Source organism: Arabidopsis thaliana, chromosome 3, assembly GCF_000001735.4.
Source record: "Arabidopsis thaliana chromosome 3, partial sequence".
In the NCBI taxonomy this organism is placed as follows: Eukaryota; Viridiplantae; Streptophyta; class Magnoliopsida; order Brassicales; family Brassicaceae; genus Arabidopsis; species Arabidopsis thaliana.
This window is the reverse complement of record NC_003074.8, coordinates 13,931,367-13,949,649: the sequence shown is the minus strand read 5'-3', so window position 1 is coordinate 13,949,649 and position 18,283 is coordinate 13,931,367. Positions and strand designations below refer to the sequence as shown.

The 18,283-nt window shown below is 38.6% G+C and overlaps 2 pseudogenes across 2 annotated transcripts; both read left to right on the top strand.

The window, feature by feature from the left end:
• Positions 1 to 4,487: 4,487 nt before the first annotated feature.
• Positions 4,488 to 6,520, top strand: AT3G33139 (annotated as a pseudogene; the record flags this gene model as incomplete). Its single annotated transcript has 1 exon — positions 4,488 to 6,520.
• A 3,226-nt stretch (positions 6,521 to 9,746) lies between these two features.
• AT3G33136 lies at positions 9,747 to 15,427 on the top strand (annotated as a pseudogene; the record flags this gene model as incomplete). Its single annotated transcript has 1 exon — positions 9,747 to 15,427.
• Between the last annotated feature and the right edge of the window lie 2,856 nt (positions 15,428 to 18,283).

The following is an 18,283-nucleotide window of genomic DNA, read 5'->3' as shown; positions in this document are numbered from 1 at the left end:
CGTATCCGTCAACTTCACCTGATCACTGAGGTAACACCACCACCACCATTGTACATACCATAGCAGTTTTATTTTCTTTGTTTGTTGTTTGTTTTGGTCTTGAATTTTCGTTCAGATTTTTATTACACAAGGGACTGTTTATTTTAGTTTGGGGGAGTGTTCAAGACGTGTTTGACATTGTGTTCTCTTTACCTATTTCAAATTTTTCTTAAAATGATTTCACAAAAACAGAGTATCATGTAGATTGCAATTCATTTTAGGATTGTATATAGAGTGTTTGTATTTAGGATTGCTCATTTGCATAGGGGATAATAATGATTTCAAACTGTAGAGCATGTAAATTAAATGAAGTAAGTTCAATGCCCAGGTTGTTAGTTCTCTGTTGCGTAACCGATTGTTTCCTTGAAGTAAGACCGCACCCTGCTTTGAATTTACAACTTTACTATATTGCTTTGATTCGAAACTCGCTAATCTGGTGCCATTCCCTATCTATTAGAACCTGAACTGAATTTGCAATTATCATGTTAATGCATTGTTTGTGAACTCATGGCTACCATATACATACTTGGATTATCTTATTCACTTCACCACCCTTTGTTAATCCAAGTAGCTGACTCTCATCTTTAGAGCAGTTTCCCATACCCTGAACTTAACCTTATTTAAACCCAAAGATCATTTTGTGTGTGATTGTGACTTCTTTTTCAGATTGAGATTGGTATAACGTGTTAGGTATGAGCCGACAAGAGCAGTTTTTCATGTAGACTTGGCCTACTCTTTTTAGGTTAGTTAGGATTAAGTGGAGACTTGTATTTGGGATTGAGATTATGTATGGGATGAAGGAGAAAGAGAATGGGAATGAAAAGAAAAGAAAAAAGGGTAAGAGTTTAAAGTTCTTAAGGGGGATACAAAAGAAAGTGTTAGTCTAGTAAAGGGTCTAGAACTCAAAGAGAGTTAGGCATTGTAATTCAAAGAAAAGGGTAAAATGCCCTCTATGCTATAAGTTTAGAAGAAAAGCCTTAAGTTTACCAATTTTAAAACCAAACCCGTTAGACTCTTGAATCGTTTTAAAGAAACACCCCTAAGAACTTGAACCAAAAGAGAGAAAGAATGAGAAGAAGGGTAGAGTTAGGACATCTAAGGGACTGGATCATCTTCTGTGCTATCATACTATATATCATTGGGTAGATGGGAGTCTGTTCTTGTATGTGTCCGTTAGCTCTTACCTTTAGCATTCTGCTAAAGCTCAATCTTTTCTCTGAAAGTCCCCTGTTACTCGACCAATTCATTAGAAGGACCATTTTTGTCTCTTAGCGTAAGCCTGAAACCAAATGAGTTCATAACCATTGCATTGCTTGATCCACTGTTCGTGCTGAACAAATGTTAAAGGGAATTGGTTGATGTGAATGCTGGAATGCTTGAATAGGTTGCATTGTAAGGAGTATGGCTAAAGTTCTTAAGTAAGGATCTATCACCTTGCAACCTAAAATTAGCTAGCTAGATATTGATCTCACCCGTTCTATATGCATTTTTAGGTTTTTGAATCCCCACCTTCAAACCTCTCCTTCAACTAAAGTTTTTTGTTTGCTTGAAGGCAAGCAAGAGATAAGTTTGGGGGAGTTGATAACACTGTATTTTAGTCATTTTAGTTATTTATTTGTCATCATTTAGCTTAGTGATCACTCATTGTTTCATATCATTTTGCATCACATTTAGCTTATTTTGCACACTTAGGCATTTAGGATCATCTTGCATACATATTGCAAGTTTTGGTGTGTTTTCAGGTGCAAAAGGAGCTTACAAGGAATCTACTCGACCCTCTACTCTATCAAACCATGAGGGAAGCAGCCGAGCATTCTACTCGACCAGTTTACTCGATCCAGGCAGCTACAGAGGAGGCAGTAGACTCTACTAGACCCCCTACTCGATCCTCCACTCGACCAGTTTACTCGAGCAAGGGCAACCAACTCTACAAGACTTGTTGATCGTTCAAAGCATCTTCGGATCCTCCTCATTCCCGACTCAACCAGACAGCTGAGCATAAGAATAAAAGAGGAAGAAGCAACTACTCGACCAATTGATCACTCGGAGTATGGAGGCAAAGGCGCAGACTTTGCAGCACCCTCTTTACTCAATCCCCAAGATCGAGCATCCATCCAAACCGCCTCAAGTCTTTTTTCTTCTAGTGAATCTAGGGTTTCCGACATTTTAGTATAAATAGGTAACTTTGGGATTTGTCCAGAGGACCAAGCTTTTATTTTGTAGTTTTTTTGTGTGTTTTAGAATCTTGAAACTTTAATTACTCTTAATCTATTTCGTTTTTGCATTTAGTTCTTTGAGCAAATTTGTTTATCTTGTTTAGATCTACATTTTGGTATGATTTTAGTAATTTCTCAGTTTGTGTTCTTCATTATGTTGCTTGAGTAGTGATTAGGGTTCTTGAGGATGGATTAGATTAGGGTAATCTCTAGGTTAGTCAAGTGGTTAAGATTAGGTTAGATCCCTTCTCGATTCGTTGGCCCCTATGCGGTTTTCACTGCTAATGTGGGAATTCGACCCTAGGTATCCACCATCCAAAAGACGTTCAAATGGATGCCTGATCTACGAATTCCAAGAGATTTATAGATTCTAACCCAAGAGATTGGATGTTTAGACTGCTTATTGAATTTGGTAGAATGTTGCTTAAAGCTTGCTTTGCTATGTTTCATCAACGAGAGTTGAGATTAGGAAGTGGTGTGGTTATGAGGATCTCTGTCACGAGAGTGGATTGATCTGGTTTTGAATCTATCGTCTAGGGTATTTGCCTTTCGCATGTTAGCCACCTGATGAACCCTAGAGTTGCCCTTATCAATGAATCCATCCTTAGGACTTCTATTCTTCTTAGATTTATTTGTATTCACCCCCTGATTGCACTTTTATTTACTGGTTATTTGTGTTATCTTGCTTAGTTACCTTTCATTGCATTTTGGTTCTTAAATTTGTCACATATTGGTTCTACTCGACCCAATGATCGAGTAGGGCTCTTAAAGTTCTCATTTTTGTTGTCTGAATTCTGATTTAGGATTGTTACTAGAAACCCACCATCATTATAATATGGCTTGACTTAGTTGCTTTTGTATACATCTTGATTGCTTGCAATAACAGTATTGTTTAAGGGGAATTGAACTGAACCACACTTCAGCATATAAGTAGGCTACTTATCACAAAATAGACAACTTAAGCTCCAGAAGCAATCCGGAGACGAAAATGCACGTAGGTGTCGAATGACACCAAAATCTGACGACAATTTCGAGACGCAACTTATTGATGTTTTGAATATTTCTAAATTCGGCCTAGAACTTTCTCCTATGTTTAATGAAGGTCCAACACGTTTTTAAGACTATATATATAGTTTTAAGGTCATTGTTTAGACCTAAGCTTGGAGAGGCTATTCTCCTTTTTCTCTTTTGTTCTTGGGAGCCAAAACCTTGTGGAGACTCCCTTTAGAGAAGATCTTTCGAATTCTATTCTTCTCTTGTTTCTTACTTTGATTTCTACTTTATACATGCTTTGTTCTTTGATAATCATGTCTGAGTAGTTCTCTTGTTGGGTTTAGGGATTCTTAATTAGGGATTTGGATGAATTAGTAGATCGAAAACCCTGTTAGGATAATATATTTATAATTTTTCATCTTAGATTGTTCTTAATGCTAGTTTTAGAGTTATTAACTAGAACTTGATTTTAGGATAATAGGTATACCCACCATAGGTATCTATTATCTGGAACTATCTTAGATGAGCCTAGTATTTAGATGCGTGCTAGCGTCGATTACTTAGGTGAACTTATCAAACCTGATTATAATGCTTGCTTAATTCTAGAGATTTACAAGAGACTTGGGATCAATACTATTAAGCATAGTGAGTTTCGCGGAACACCATCGGTTACTCTATATTAGTGATTTGAGTTCTAGAATGGTTCGATAATATTCCTAATTTACTGCTAAATCTACTATTCTGATATCTCCTGAGAATTTCCCTAAACCCGAACGTCTTAATCATCTGAACCTTCAATCTCTTTTATTGCTTTCTTGTCTTGTCTTTTATTTTATAATCTATTTGTTTAGCTTAATTCGAAATCTTAGTCTATCGTGTGATCTGAGAGCTTTGTTGAATTCGATCCTAAAGTACTACAATTGATCTCTTATTTGAGAGTGTGGTCTTAGGATTAATTTGACCCATATCAAATTTGGCGCTGTTGCCGAAGTTTTCTTCGATTTACCATTAGATTAGGTGTAGAATTTAGTCTAAGCTTTTTTTTTCTTTTGTTACTCACGCGTTTTTATTTCTTCTTTTTCTTCTGTTTCAGGAGTTTAAGGAATTCAAACGCAACTACAAGATGCTGATAATGATACCTGATGCTGCTGGAGTGTTACGCTACAGAGCTGGTCAGGCATACAACTAAGGAGTTAGAAAATAGATGAACAGGAAAACCTAATATCATAAATCGCCGAGGGTGTCGATCGACACCAGCTGGATGTCGCTCGACACCAAGAAGAAATCAGAGCAGATGGTCGTCGGATGACTCTTGGCGACTACAACAGACCGAATATCTTCTATTCCAATCGGTCTGCAGTCCGACCACCTACTTTCGAAAGAAGCAATTTCTCGATAAACCCTACATTATATACTCTTGTGAGTATGCACCCTTTCCATGGTTTAGCACAAGAACAACCTATGGATCATATTGATCGGTTTGAAAACTTGGTTTCAAGCATTAAGGCGAGGGTGTTTCTTATGACTATCTTCCCTGCAAACTCTTCCCATATTCTCTTGATGGGGAAGCATCTTCTTGGCTTAAGGAGTTGAAGCCTGGATCTCTGACAACTTGGAAAGAAATAAATGTCGCTTTTCTCAACAACTTTTATAATGATGCAAGATCCGAGAAGCTGAGAATGAAGATCTTTACCTTCTCTCAAGAAGCAGCTGAAGCATTTAAAGCCGCTTGGATCAGATTTAGAGGATATTAGTGAGATTGCCCGCATCATGGTTTTAGTGAGGTTCAGTTGTTAGGTATCTTCTTCAGAGGAGTTGATTGGCACTATCAGATGGCTTTGGATGCAGCTAGTAATGGGAATTTCAAGTCAAGATATCCAGAAGATGCAACAATGTTGATTGACAACTTGGCTTCCAGCACTAGTACCAAAAGCATTGACATTTCAAGGAAAATGCAGGTTTAGTATGCTGCACAGGTTGACAGTTTAGCCACTTTAGAGAAGATGGATCAACAGGAATACATGAGCTACAATCAACAATTACACATCAGAAACCGGTTCAGAAAACCACAAGCTTCATTCAGACTTATGCTTCTTCAACCCAAGCCCACCCTCCACCCGAGACCACTAAGACGATCGAGTCAATGCTCGAATAGTTTCTCAAAGGTCAAGTGAAGCAAACAACCGATATTGATCACAAACTTGATGCTTTATCCAAAGATGTGAATGGGAAGATTCAAGTATTGAACAATCGGATCAAGCAATTGATTACAAATATAGAGGAGGTTAGTGCTATTGAGTTAAAGAGTGGAAAACAGCTAAATCCAGTTCTTCAAAGAAGGATTTTTGCTGCGAAAATTGTCAATTTGGAAGAGGATGATGACGCAGTTTTTGCAGACCTGACACAAGTGTCGATTGAAAATGTTGGGTGTCAATCGACACCAGGTAACGCAGACACTGCAGAACCTGACAGTGTCGACCGACACCAACTGGGTGTCGCTCGACACCAACCTAGTCCAGACCTGCAAATTCTCCAAAACCCGATTTCAGCTGCAGAAAAGGCAACCAAACCCAAGGTTCCTTTTCCCAAGAGCCCTAGGAACTCCAAACATGAGTTAGATGATGCTATATGCTAAGCTATGATGGGTAAGCTTATTGTAGAGATGCCACTTCTAGATGTTGTGAAGTCTTCTCCTTTGGTCTGAAATTATGTTAAGAGGATGGTTAATATGGATTTGAATAATGAGCATGGTGTAATGATGATTTGTACACATGTAACTGATATTATTCAGAACAAGACTCCACAGAAACAGAAGAACTATAGGAAGAGAGTGGTTATCTCAGAACAGATTGTAGAATTGACAAGTAGACAGACTAAGGCTAGTCGAGCTGGAAAACGAGTGGCTTCGATACCCCTTCTAATGTCGATCGACACCCACAACAAACTGCACCAGAATTGAATCTCAAGGCTGAAATCGCTGCTGCAAGTCAAGGACGGATTGTAAGTAATGCACCTCTACTACTCAATACACCTCCTAAACGCCAAAGGTACTCATCTCCTCCTCCTAAACCTCCATATATCATCAATAAGACTTTAAAATTTTCAAAAACTGTTTTCCGGTTAAGCAAGCCATTAGTTTCTCGTCGGGCGCTTGTTCTTTCTTTTGATGATTGTGCAAGAAAAAAGAGTATTCCACCCATACCTGAGTCCCACCCGATGCTCCTCTCTTCCTAGATAGACCAAGCTATTGACTATAAACAAGCGCTTAGTGGGAGGCAACCCACTAGTATGGTTTCTTTTTCTTTTTCTTTTATTTTTCGTTTTTCTTTTATTTTTCTCGCTTACTCCGGATTTGAATGCCACTTAGGACAATGACGTTTAAGTCTGGGAGAGGCAGTTACTTACTATGTTTTTCTTTTTGAGTCTTATTCTTATTTTTATTTTTCTTTATGAGTCGTTTTATTGAGTCAAAATTTTGTTATGAATTATGATCTCTATTCTTTAGATTATTGTCTAGTTGATTAATGCTGCAGGTTCGACTCAATCCGAATATTGGAAAATCTAGATGGCAAACCAACAGACTTGAGGATATCATAGTTTCCAACAATACCACTAAGGTTGGAGCTAATCTCACTGCTCTTCCTTTTACCTCTTCAAAATGTTAGTATTAATAGATCTTGACTCATTGTTCATACCTGATATTGAGACTAATGTGATAAAAAGAATGTGTTCCTCTCCCCTTATAAAAATAAAAAGAAAATGAGAGATTGACAGGATTTTCATATAGTGTATAGGGGTAGGAATGTTTCCTATGACCCCATTATTATATATTATTAGGAATGATCAATTACAAAGGTTGGAAAATTGCCGAGGGTGTCAATTCAATATGCGAGTTCCCCTTTGTTTACTCCCTAAAAATAAGAAGTCTCGGGGAGAGAAAGAATACCAAAGAAAAAATAAATGAATGGTCGATTTATAGTGCAAGAATGAGTCTAGAAGGATCTTGAACGTTAGCTTCTTTGATGAGACCCAACAATGAAAGCCTGATGGATATAGTTGTGGAACTTAGGTATGGAATCTAGAATGTTGTGTAAACTTATAGAGAAGTACATGTTGGTTAGGATTTGATTAGAACTGCTAGGCATATGGATTTGGTTAGGATGATCAAGGCAATAAGCTAGAGAATGTTGAGACTCCTTTGTTTTCAAACCTCTTCCACGGGTTCGGCTTTTGGGTTTTGCTTGAGGGCAAGCAAAGGCTAAGTCTGGGGGAGTTGATATATCCCTATTTTTACCGTTTTAGCTATGTTTTAGGTATAGGTTTTAGAGTCTATTTGTTATTTCTAGAGTCTTTTCTAGTCTTTTTCAGGTCTTTACATGTTTGGGATGCATTTGGAGATTATCGAGCATTCTAGAGCAAAATAGACAACTTAAGCTGCAGAAGCAAGCCGGAGAGGAAAATGCACGTAGGTGTGGAACGACACAACCCCTGGTGTCAAGCGACAACAATACCTGACGGTAATTTCGAGACGCAATTTATTGATGTTTTGAACATTTCCAAATTCAGCCCAGAACTTTCTCCTATGTTTAATGAAGGCCCAACACTTTTTTAAGACTATATATATATTTTTAAGGTCATTGTTTAGACCTAAGCTTGGAGAGGCTATTCTCCTTTTTCTCTTTTGTTCTTGGGAGCCAAAACCCTATGGAGACTCCCTTTAGAGAAGATCTTTCTAATTCTATTCTTCTCTTGTTTCTTACTCTGATTTCTACTTTATACATGCTTTGTTCTTTGATAATCATGTCTGAGTAGTTCTCTTGTTGGATTTAGGGATTCTTAATTAGGGATTTGGATGAATTAGTAGATCGAAAACCCTGTTAGGATAATATATTTATAATTTTTCATCTTAGATTGTTCTTAATGCTAGTTTTAGAGTAATTAACTAGAACTTTATTTTAGGATAATATGTATACCCACCATAGGTATCTATTATCTGGAACTATCTTAGATGAGCCTAGTATTAGATGCGTGCTAGCGTTGATTACTTAGGTGAACTTATCAAACCCGATTATAATGCTTGCTTAATTCTAGGGATTTACAAGAGAGCTGGGATCAATACTATAAAACATAGTAAGTTTCGCGGAACACCACCGGTACCTCTATATTAGTGATTTGAGTTCTAGAATGGTTTGATAATATTTCTAATTTACTGCTAGATCTACTATTCTGATATCTCGTGAGAATTTCCCTAAACCAGACGTCTTAATCATCTGAACCTTCAATCTCTTTTATTGCTTTCTTGTCTTGTCTTTTATTTTATAATCTATTTGTTTAGCTTAATTCGAAACCTTAGTCTATTGTGTGATCTGAGAACTTTGTGGAATTCGACCCTAAAGTACTACAATCGATCTCTTATTTGAGAGAGTGGTCTTAAGATTAATTAGACCCATATCATTTAGATCTACATTTTGATATGATTTTAGTAATTTTTGGGTTTGTGTTCTTCATTATTTTGCTTGAGTAGTAATTAGGGTTCTTGAGGATGGATTAGATTAGGGTAATCTATAGGTTAGTCAAGTGGTTAAGATTAGGTTAGATCCCTTCTGGATTTGTTGGCCCCTATGCGATTTTCGCTGGCTAATGTGGGAATTCGATCCTAGGTATCCAGTGTCCCAAAGACGTTCAAATGGATGCATGATCTACGAATTCCAAGAGATTTGTTATTCTAGCCTAAGACAAGAGATTGGATGTTTAGACTGCTTATTAACTTTGGTAGATTGTTGCTTAAAGCCTACTTTGCTATGTTTCATCAACGAGAGTTGAGATTAGGAAGTGGTATGGTTATGAGGATCTCTATCACGAGAGTGGATTGATTTGGTTTTGAATCTATCATCTAGGGTATTTGCCTTTCGCATGTTAGCCACCTGATGAACCCTAGAGTTGCCCTTATCAATGAATCCATCCTTAGGACTTCTATTCTTCTTAGATTTATTTATATTCACCCCTGATTGCACTTTTATTCACATGTTATTTGTGTCATCTTGTTGAGTTACCTCTTATTGCATTTCAGTACTTAAATTTGTTGCATGTATGTCTCTGTTCAACCTTGTGATCGAGTAGGGCACTTAAAGTTCTTATTTTTGTTGTTCGAATCTTGATTTAGGTGTGTTACTAGAAACCCGCCATCATTATAATCTGGTTTGACTTAGTTGCTTCTCTACACATCTTGATTGCTAGCAATAACAATGGACTAGATTGACACCTCCTATAGCTGCATCGACATGTTAGTGTTTAAGGGGAATTGAACTGAACCACACTTCAGCATATAACTAGACGTAAAAACCTAGTTATCAATTTGGCGATATTGCCAATTCATTGTTGCATTGTTACATTCTAGATATCAGAAAAAAGTTAAGATCAAGTTCTTTTACATTACTCAAGTCACTAACTCATCTTTTCGTCTGCCTGTTTTTGTGGTACAGGTACTAATATTTGTGCATGCAAACTCGGTCCGAAGATTCTGCACACCTACTACCTTTTAAAGACAGAATTGACAGAATAGCTCATGAGTTACAAGAAACCAAAGCAAAGGTAGCCTGTGTTCAGCAAAGACCAGCTGCTATGGATCAACAGAACAGACCAGTTGATGTACAAGACCCACCTAATGTGGAACAACCAAGAAACATTGGTGCTGGTGATGCTTGAGAAATCATCACCTAAAACAAGGGATAGTGCCACCATCAGTTCATAACAACAACTTTGAAATCAAGAGTGGTCTCATCTCATGATTCAAAGAAACAAATTTCATGGTTTGCCTATGAAAGATCATCTGGACCATCTTGATAGCTTTGATAGGTTATGTAGCCTCACCAAGATCAATGGTGTCACTGAAGATGGGTTTAAGCTCAGGCTATTTCCATTCTCTCTGGGAGACAAGGCACACCACTGGGAAAAGACTATGCCTCCAGACTCCATCAACTCATGGGATGATTGTAAGAAAGCTTTTCTTGCCAAGTTCTTCTCTAATGCTCGCACAGCTAGATTGAGGAACGAGATCTCACGCTTCACTCAGAAAAACAATGAAACTTTCTGTGAAGCTTGGGAGAGGTTTAAAAGCTACACCACTTAGTACCCCCATCACGGTTTTAAGAAAGCATCATTATTGAGCACACTCTACAGAGGAGCTTTACCAAAGATTATAATGCTACTCGACACTCCCTCAAATGGTAACTTCTTGAACAAGGACGTAGTAGAAGGATGGGAATTAGTCGAAAATCTCGCACAATTTGATGGGTTCTATAATGAAGACTATGATCGCTCACTGAGAGGAACTGGAGAAACTTAAGATAGAAAGAGCAAGGATATCAAGGCCTTGAATGAAAAGCTAGACAAACTATTGTTGGCTCAACAGATTCAGATACACTATATCAGTGATGAAGAGCATTCCCAAATGCAAGAAGGGGGGAATGATCAAATGAAGAGCTCTACTACATTCAGAACCAACGAGGATACAACAAGGGCTACAACAACTACAAGCCCAACCCAAACCTCTCGTACATAAGAACTAATGTAGCTAACCCCCAAGATCAAGTGTATCCACCACAACAGAATCATTCTAAGCCATTTGTTCAGTACAACCAAAGTTATGTCCCCAAACAACAATTTAATGGAGGCTACCAACAGCAAAATCCACCACCATGGTTCACTCAACATCCACAACAAGCCCCAGCAGCACAAGATCCTGAAATTAAGCAACTAATTCAATAGATAATTCAAGGACAAGCTATTGGAGCTATGGCTTTTGAAAAGAAGATAGCTGAATTACACAACAAGATAGATTGTTCTTACAACGATCTAAATGTCAAGTTTAAAGCTCCAAATTCCTAGGTCAAGTATGTGGAGAGTCAGTTTGCATCCACCTTTGCTCCGAAGCATCCTCAACAACTTCCATGAAAGGTAGTTCAGAATCCTAAGGACTATGCTACTGCTAATGCTATTACCATTCAACAAGAAGATGAGCTCCACCAAGTCATCAGACTCCCAATACTGAGAACAGTATGATTCAAGAAGGGGGCCAATACTGAGAACAGTATGATTCAAGAAGGGGGGATTCAACTCAAATTGATGCACCTGCTACCCAGCATTTCATCTGGACTATAGAGCACACACCTTTGCTGGATACTCACCATTCTCGGAAGAATTTCAAAGTAGAAAAACTCAAGAAGGATCAAATCAAGAGATGATTAGTATTGTCATCGCTCAAGAAACTTACAAGAAGAAAGTCATCCAAGAAAAGCTAGATGATCCTTGTTCATTCACTCTTCCATGCGCATTAGGACCATTGACATTCAATAGATGCCTTTCTGATTTAGGAGCATCTGCTAGCCTTATGCCTCTGGCTAGGGATCATGGAATACAAGTTCTGCAACCTAGCTTTACTCTTGCAATCCGCCATGGTTTAATAGAAGATCTTCCTTTCAGAATTGGAAATGTTGAGATGCCTACAGATTTTGTAGTGTTAGATACATATGAAGAGGGAAAGGATCCCCTGATACTAGTAAGACCAATCTTAGTCTCTACAGGAGCAGTCATAGATGTCAAGAATGGAAAGATCAACCTGAACCTTAAAAAGGCATCAAGATGAAATTTGACATCAACAAAGCTTCAGGGACATCAACAACAGGAGGTCAGAATTTTGGGATCCAGGGCATGGATGTTGATGAAGAAACAGAAGCTGGAATCCCATCAAGATTCAACTACACTTCTCAACTCAGTAAGCTAAAGAAAAATGATGACCACAAGAAGAAAGCCATAGAAGGTTTAGCTCAGACTGAAGACCCTTCAAAGATGAATAGCAGGAGATGAGAAAATAATTTAAATGGCAAAGCAAAGTCATAGAGGGGTTATCTTCAAGGGTGATGAAGCTGAAAGATCAACTATGGATTTTTGAAAAAAGAGTTAATAAGTATTCAATTGGTATTGATCCAGAGAAGATGGAAATTGCACTAGCTATTAAAGAGGAAAATGATTTCACAACAGAATGGTTTGCACCAGAAGATCATAAAGGAGTTCATTTTGGAGGAAGGAAGCTTAGAGGATGAGTTGTTGAGTGAGGAAGAAATCCCTATTCTGACTTATTTTCCAAGAGTGCCTAAACTGCCTAGTAAACCCTCTTCTAAGGAAGAACACTTGACACTTGACTCTGTTACTGGAAAACTTCTGGAACTCAGAATAGAATGCAAAGCTCAGGGATACCATTGGGAAGCTAACCTGCAAGATGGAAGAACTGAACCATGCAATCTTGGAACTTCAAAAAATGGTTAAAAGTTACCCCATTTTTGAAATTGAGAATTGGTAAGAGAAACCTCGTTCAGAAGAACAAGATTACTATGTTGATCAGAAAGAAGTTTATTTTCAAGAAAAATCAAATGAGTACTCATCCTTCCATATGTCAAGAGAGGATGCAGAATATGATTCAGGCACCGAAGATTCAACCACTGAAGATGAGGACTTCTCTGTTCCGCTCTTCAACCTTTTTTCTAACTAAGCTCTGTAAGAGTTAAACTCAGTGACTTTAAACAAGCTCAATTGGGAGGAAGTCCCATGTTTATCCATGTATATAACTTTCTATTTTCCTTGTTATTTTTTATGTTTTTGTTTAAAAGTGTTTCAGGTTTATTTCATTGACCCTGAGGAAGTCAACAGTCGAGTAAATTCAAACAAAGTCAAGAATCATCTCAACCGTTGATCGAGTGAAATGAAGAAGAATGTTCTAGCCATTGGATTGAATGACCAAATGAGGGAAGCATCACCACCGTTTGATCGAGTGACCGAAAGCAAAGCGATCTCCACCGTTTGATCGAGTTTTGCGCATTTCAAGAGGATGCTCGACCATCTACTCGAGCTTGAATTATTTGGAGACCAAGGCATAAGTTGTGTGATCCCACTTGTTCCCCCAACACTCCATTACTCGATGGGAAATACATTTACCCATACCATCACTATTTCCAACTCGCTTTTCTATCCATTCCAAAAGAAACCAAAGACCATCCCCCTCCACCCATTGAAATCGCCAAACCATCCTTGAAATCTCTCTTTCATCATCTCATTTTTGCAAAATCTCTATCTCTCTCATTCCAAACTCTCCCTATCACTCCTCAAGAATTCGTTCTAACCTTCACCATACCTCACCAAACTTACTCGATCATTCCCAAGTCCATCCTCAAATATTCAATCGGTTTTTAAGCTCGAAACTCCAGCACCAAAAAACGAATCCTTTTCATTTTGATACCTCTTGGAGAATTGTTCTTGATTATCCTGTAGAAGCTCACCACCAAACTCCATGGATTCAAGAAGAAAGGGTTCATCTTGGGCTAGAAGATCCTCTGTCGATAGTAAGAAGTTGCAGCGATTGACATGAGTGGCATGACTGAGTGCCAAATTTTTCAAGCTCATTGTGCTCAAAAGTCTAGCTCGATTCAAGGGGGAAGTTCTAGTCGCTCAAGAATGTAGAGGGAGGAAGTAGCTAGGGGCAAGAGGATTGTTGAGGCTGCGGAAGAACACCAAGAAGAGGTAGTCTTTGAAGAAGCAGTTTCTGAAGAAGAGGTTGAGATCATCGGGGATGATACACCAGCCCCTGTTGGGAGAAGAAACCGGCAAGAAGGAAGAGATAGCCAACCCCAAGCGAGTACTATCAATACTTGAAGGAATTGAAGTTTGAAGGAACTACATAAAGAAACGATGCAAGAGCTTGGTATTTGTGGAGATGTGGAATACTTAATGGAATTGGCCAATCTTGCAACGTTCATGAGCTGCCAATTTGGGGTAATTAAAGAGAAGAGCTGCCAACTCCTTGCAACCCTCAAAGTCCACATTCATGTTAATGATTCGGAGAAAGAAGAAAGAGGAGGTTTCGGTTACGTTACGTTTAAGGTTAAGGGTGTCGAGTATGCCCTGGATATCAACCACCTTGATACTATTTTTGGGTTTCCAAGCGGAGAGGAAATCTGCCAAGATTATGACCAAGATGAGCTACTCTCTCTTTCGCAACAATCGTTGGTCCAAAGCCCTACTCGCCCGCCAAGAGCAATAGTTCTTCGATTCGAAGTCCCGTGATTAGGTACCTCCACAAATGTATCGCCAACACCCTTTTTCCAAAGAAGACTACTGGAGATGTTGGTGAAGGAGAGCTATGTATGATTGATCAAGCTTTGGTCTTCATTTTGAGAGAGACCAAGGATGCGAGGAAGATTGCGGGTGATAGAGCAGATACTTTGTTGACTGTTGTTCTTGTAGACCACCTATTGAGCTATAGAGAATATGCTGCAACCATCCATCGCTTGGGGATTTGCGAAAGTCTTTTTGTTGGTGGTCCCTTAACACCAAGTTCCTCGACCTCGATTACCTCAAGGGAAAGGATTATCTTGAAAAGACAACTCCGACGGATCACTACGTCTTCAAGTTCAAACATCTGGAGCTTGGACCTTCTTTGTTACCCCTACCTTGCGAGAACCGAACTTCAGTTAAGACAAGGCACAATATCAACTTCATGCCATCTCCCTCTGCTCTGAACATCGACATCGGAGGAGCTAGAGAAGATGGACAAGAGTATACTCAAGCTAACTATGAGCACCAAGAGTATTATCCTATTGAATTTGAGCAGCAAGTCGAATTCGAGCAACATAGCGAACAACCAGAGCAAGAGACTAACGAATTCGAGCAAGCTCACTATAAAGAAGATGCTGATCAAGGAGGAGATGAGATAGCTGAAGTTCACAACAAGCTCAATGTGCTTCACAGTAAAACGATGAAAGGTTTCAAGAAGAAGATGAGAACCATGAAGAAGTTGTTGAAGAGTATGGCTGCTCAAATCAAAGACTTCCAAAGCAAGCCAAGGCCCCCTTCTCCCACCCCCGAAGTAAGAAGAAGAGGTTCCACAAGTTTTGCTGCAAGAAGGGCTAACATGATCGATCAACCCGAGCTTCATCATTTGAGCCTTGGGAAGTGATCGCCGAGTTGAGAGAGCCAAGGAGTAGGCAGAGAAGAGCATCCACACGCTCGACCAACTACTCGACCGGATAGGACGAGCAAAACCCTCCCGTCTCAACATCAGTCCCTGCTTATACTCAAGAGATTATGGACGATTTCGTATCCGTCTACTTCACCTGATCACTGAGGTTACACCACCACCACCATTGTATATACCATAACTTTTTATTTTTCATTGTTTGTTCTTTGTTTTGGTCTTGAAATCTCTTTCATATTAAGGGACTATATAATTTTAGTTTGGGGGAGGGTTCAAGACACGTTTGACATTGTGTTCTCTTTACTTATTTCAAATTTTGCATCATCTACGGCATAGAAAAAACCATAAAATTTTACATTGTGTTCTCTTTACTAATCTGATGTCATTCCCTATCTATTAGAACCTGAACTGAATTTGCAATTATCATGTCAATGCATTGTTTGTGAACTCATGGCTACCATATACATACTTGGATAATCTTATTCACTTCACCACCCTTTGTTAATCGAAGTAGTTGACTCTCATCTTTAGAGTAGTATCCCATACCTTGAACTTAACCTTATTTCAAGCCAAAGATCATTTTGTGTGTTGATAGTAGGATATTACTAAATTAATCCTAAAACACTATCCTGTCGTTGTAGTACTTTAGGTTGTTAATCCAATCCGGTGTGATGCAAACATATGAGATATGATCAGAAAGCTCTAAATCAAGCCAAGTAGAGAGTTGGTTGGTTCTAACAGTCCTAGTATGCAAGAGCAGAAATGAAATGAAACTAAAAGCAGAAATTGCAATAACAAGCAGGTGAATAACAAAGCAGAAATGATAACAGGCAGTCAAATTGATAAACGATTCCTAAAGATGGGGTAATCGAATAATGTGGTCTCCTTAATCTATTCAGGCGGTAGACAAAACTTCACAAATGCTATCCCTAGACAGCAAGTTCAACAACAGATTACTTCACTACCGTGACAGCAATCCTCAAGCAGAGCTAGACACTAACCTAATCACCATTAGCGATCTCTAACTAAGCAGGCAATATCAAATCAACTTGTTAAAGCCAATACCCTCTCTACAAGCCAATACCTTGGGGTAGAGGCGAATATCTCTGGAATTAATGGATCCGACATTCCATCGAACACCTTTTTAGCGCAGGAATGTCTGGATTCATATTCCACATTAGCCAGTGAAACAAGCAATAAGCGCAACTAATCAAGAAGGGATTCTAGTATTCTAAACTCAACAACCTAACACGACCAAGTAAACCACAACTACTCTATCCCATCCTCAGAAATAGCGTTCACTACTCAGACATAATCGAAGACAATAGCACAGCAACGACTGAAAGCATGATAACAGAAATGATAAAAGGCTTAAACAAAAATTGAATATCAAATACTTGAAAGTGAATACAAAGTCGCAGGAGAATTATTGTTGCTATGAAAGGTGCGAAATATAAAAGTTGGATGAATAACCGATGCCCTAGGGAAAACCCTTAGAGGCTACTTATATAAGCGAAAATGAAGCAAATAAGGAAACTAGATAGATAGCAAATCTTCCTGTCATGACCCTGCGATCGAGTATGTCATTGGCATCTGAGACTTCCCTGTGATCGGGTATGTCATTGACCAAATTGGGCTTCAGGGGCTCCTCCTTGCGATCGAGTGGATGTCATGAGGTGGTGATCGAGTGGTTTCTTCAGCTACTCTTCTCTTCCGTATTTTCAGCTTGTCTGGTTGAGTGCAAAATGAGCAGATAGGCTTCCTGGTGATCGAGTGGTTTTGATTAGGTGATTTCTCCAGCTTCGTGATTGAGTAAAACTGAGCTGCTTGCTTCTCCCGGGTTGCGATAGAGTGATTTGCCCTTGCAGGGCTCTTAGGCTGTGATAGAGTACTTTGGCTGAAGGCGTCATTGGACATTCTGACTTTATGTTCTGTTTCTCCTCTATTTGAACTGTAAAAGCATCCAAAGTACCTGAAAACAACCAAATATGCAATGAACATGCAATCCTAATGCAAAATCATCCTAAGTATGCAAAACAGACTAAAACGACTCCTAATGAGATGAAATGTGGATGAAACAATGATCAAGTGGTGAAGAATGAATGCCTAATTCATGCAAATTAAAGACATATACTTTCCTCCAAACTTAGTCTTTGCTTGCCCTCAAGCAAACAAGAAGACATAGGTTGAAGGAGAGGTTTGAATTTGGGGACTCAGAACCAAAGCATGAGATATGACAATTAAGATCAATGTACAAGCTAAAAGTTCTAAGACGCGAGGTGATCGACTTCTACTTAAAAAACTTTAGCCATGCTCTGTTATGATCCAAACCTACACTCAATTGCACAATGCGTCAATATCAACCAATCCCTTTAACGTTCATAAAGTTCAAAAACATGAATCAAGATATGCATCGCTAGTGAACTCTTTTGGCTAAGGATATGTTACGAGACAAAGATGGTCCCTTTTAAGTGGTTCGGATTTTAATAACATTGAACTCTTAATGAAAAAAGACTGAGTTTAGAAGAATGCTAAAGGTAAGTGCCAACCTATGCATACAAGAATAACATCTCATCTACCCAATGACACAAACCGTGCATAACAAGTAGATTGTCCTATCTCTAAACTCAATGATGATCCTAAGTCTACCCTTTTACACTAAAGGCATATTTCATTTTTTCTCGGATCAATGTTTCCTTTCTTTTCTTTGGCTCTGGTTCTTAAGGAGAAGCTTTTCTTAAACTCTATGAGTCTTGTCTAGTGAATTGAGTTATTCTTAAACTCTTATGGCTCTTATAATTTTTTTTCTTTTCTGTTCTTGTTGCCATCTTTTTTTAGAGCATATCTTAACACTTTTATGCTTCCCAAACATTCACTAGACCTCAATATGATTTTTACCTTCCTTCTCCTAAAGACACTAACCCATTTTTTTTTTTCTTTCTTTTTCTTTTCACACTCAATCTCAATCCCCAAATAAGTTCCCACCTAATCCTACCAAGTCTGAAACACA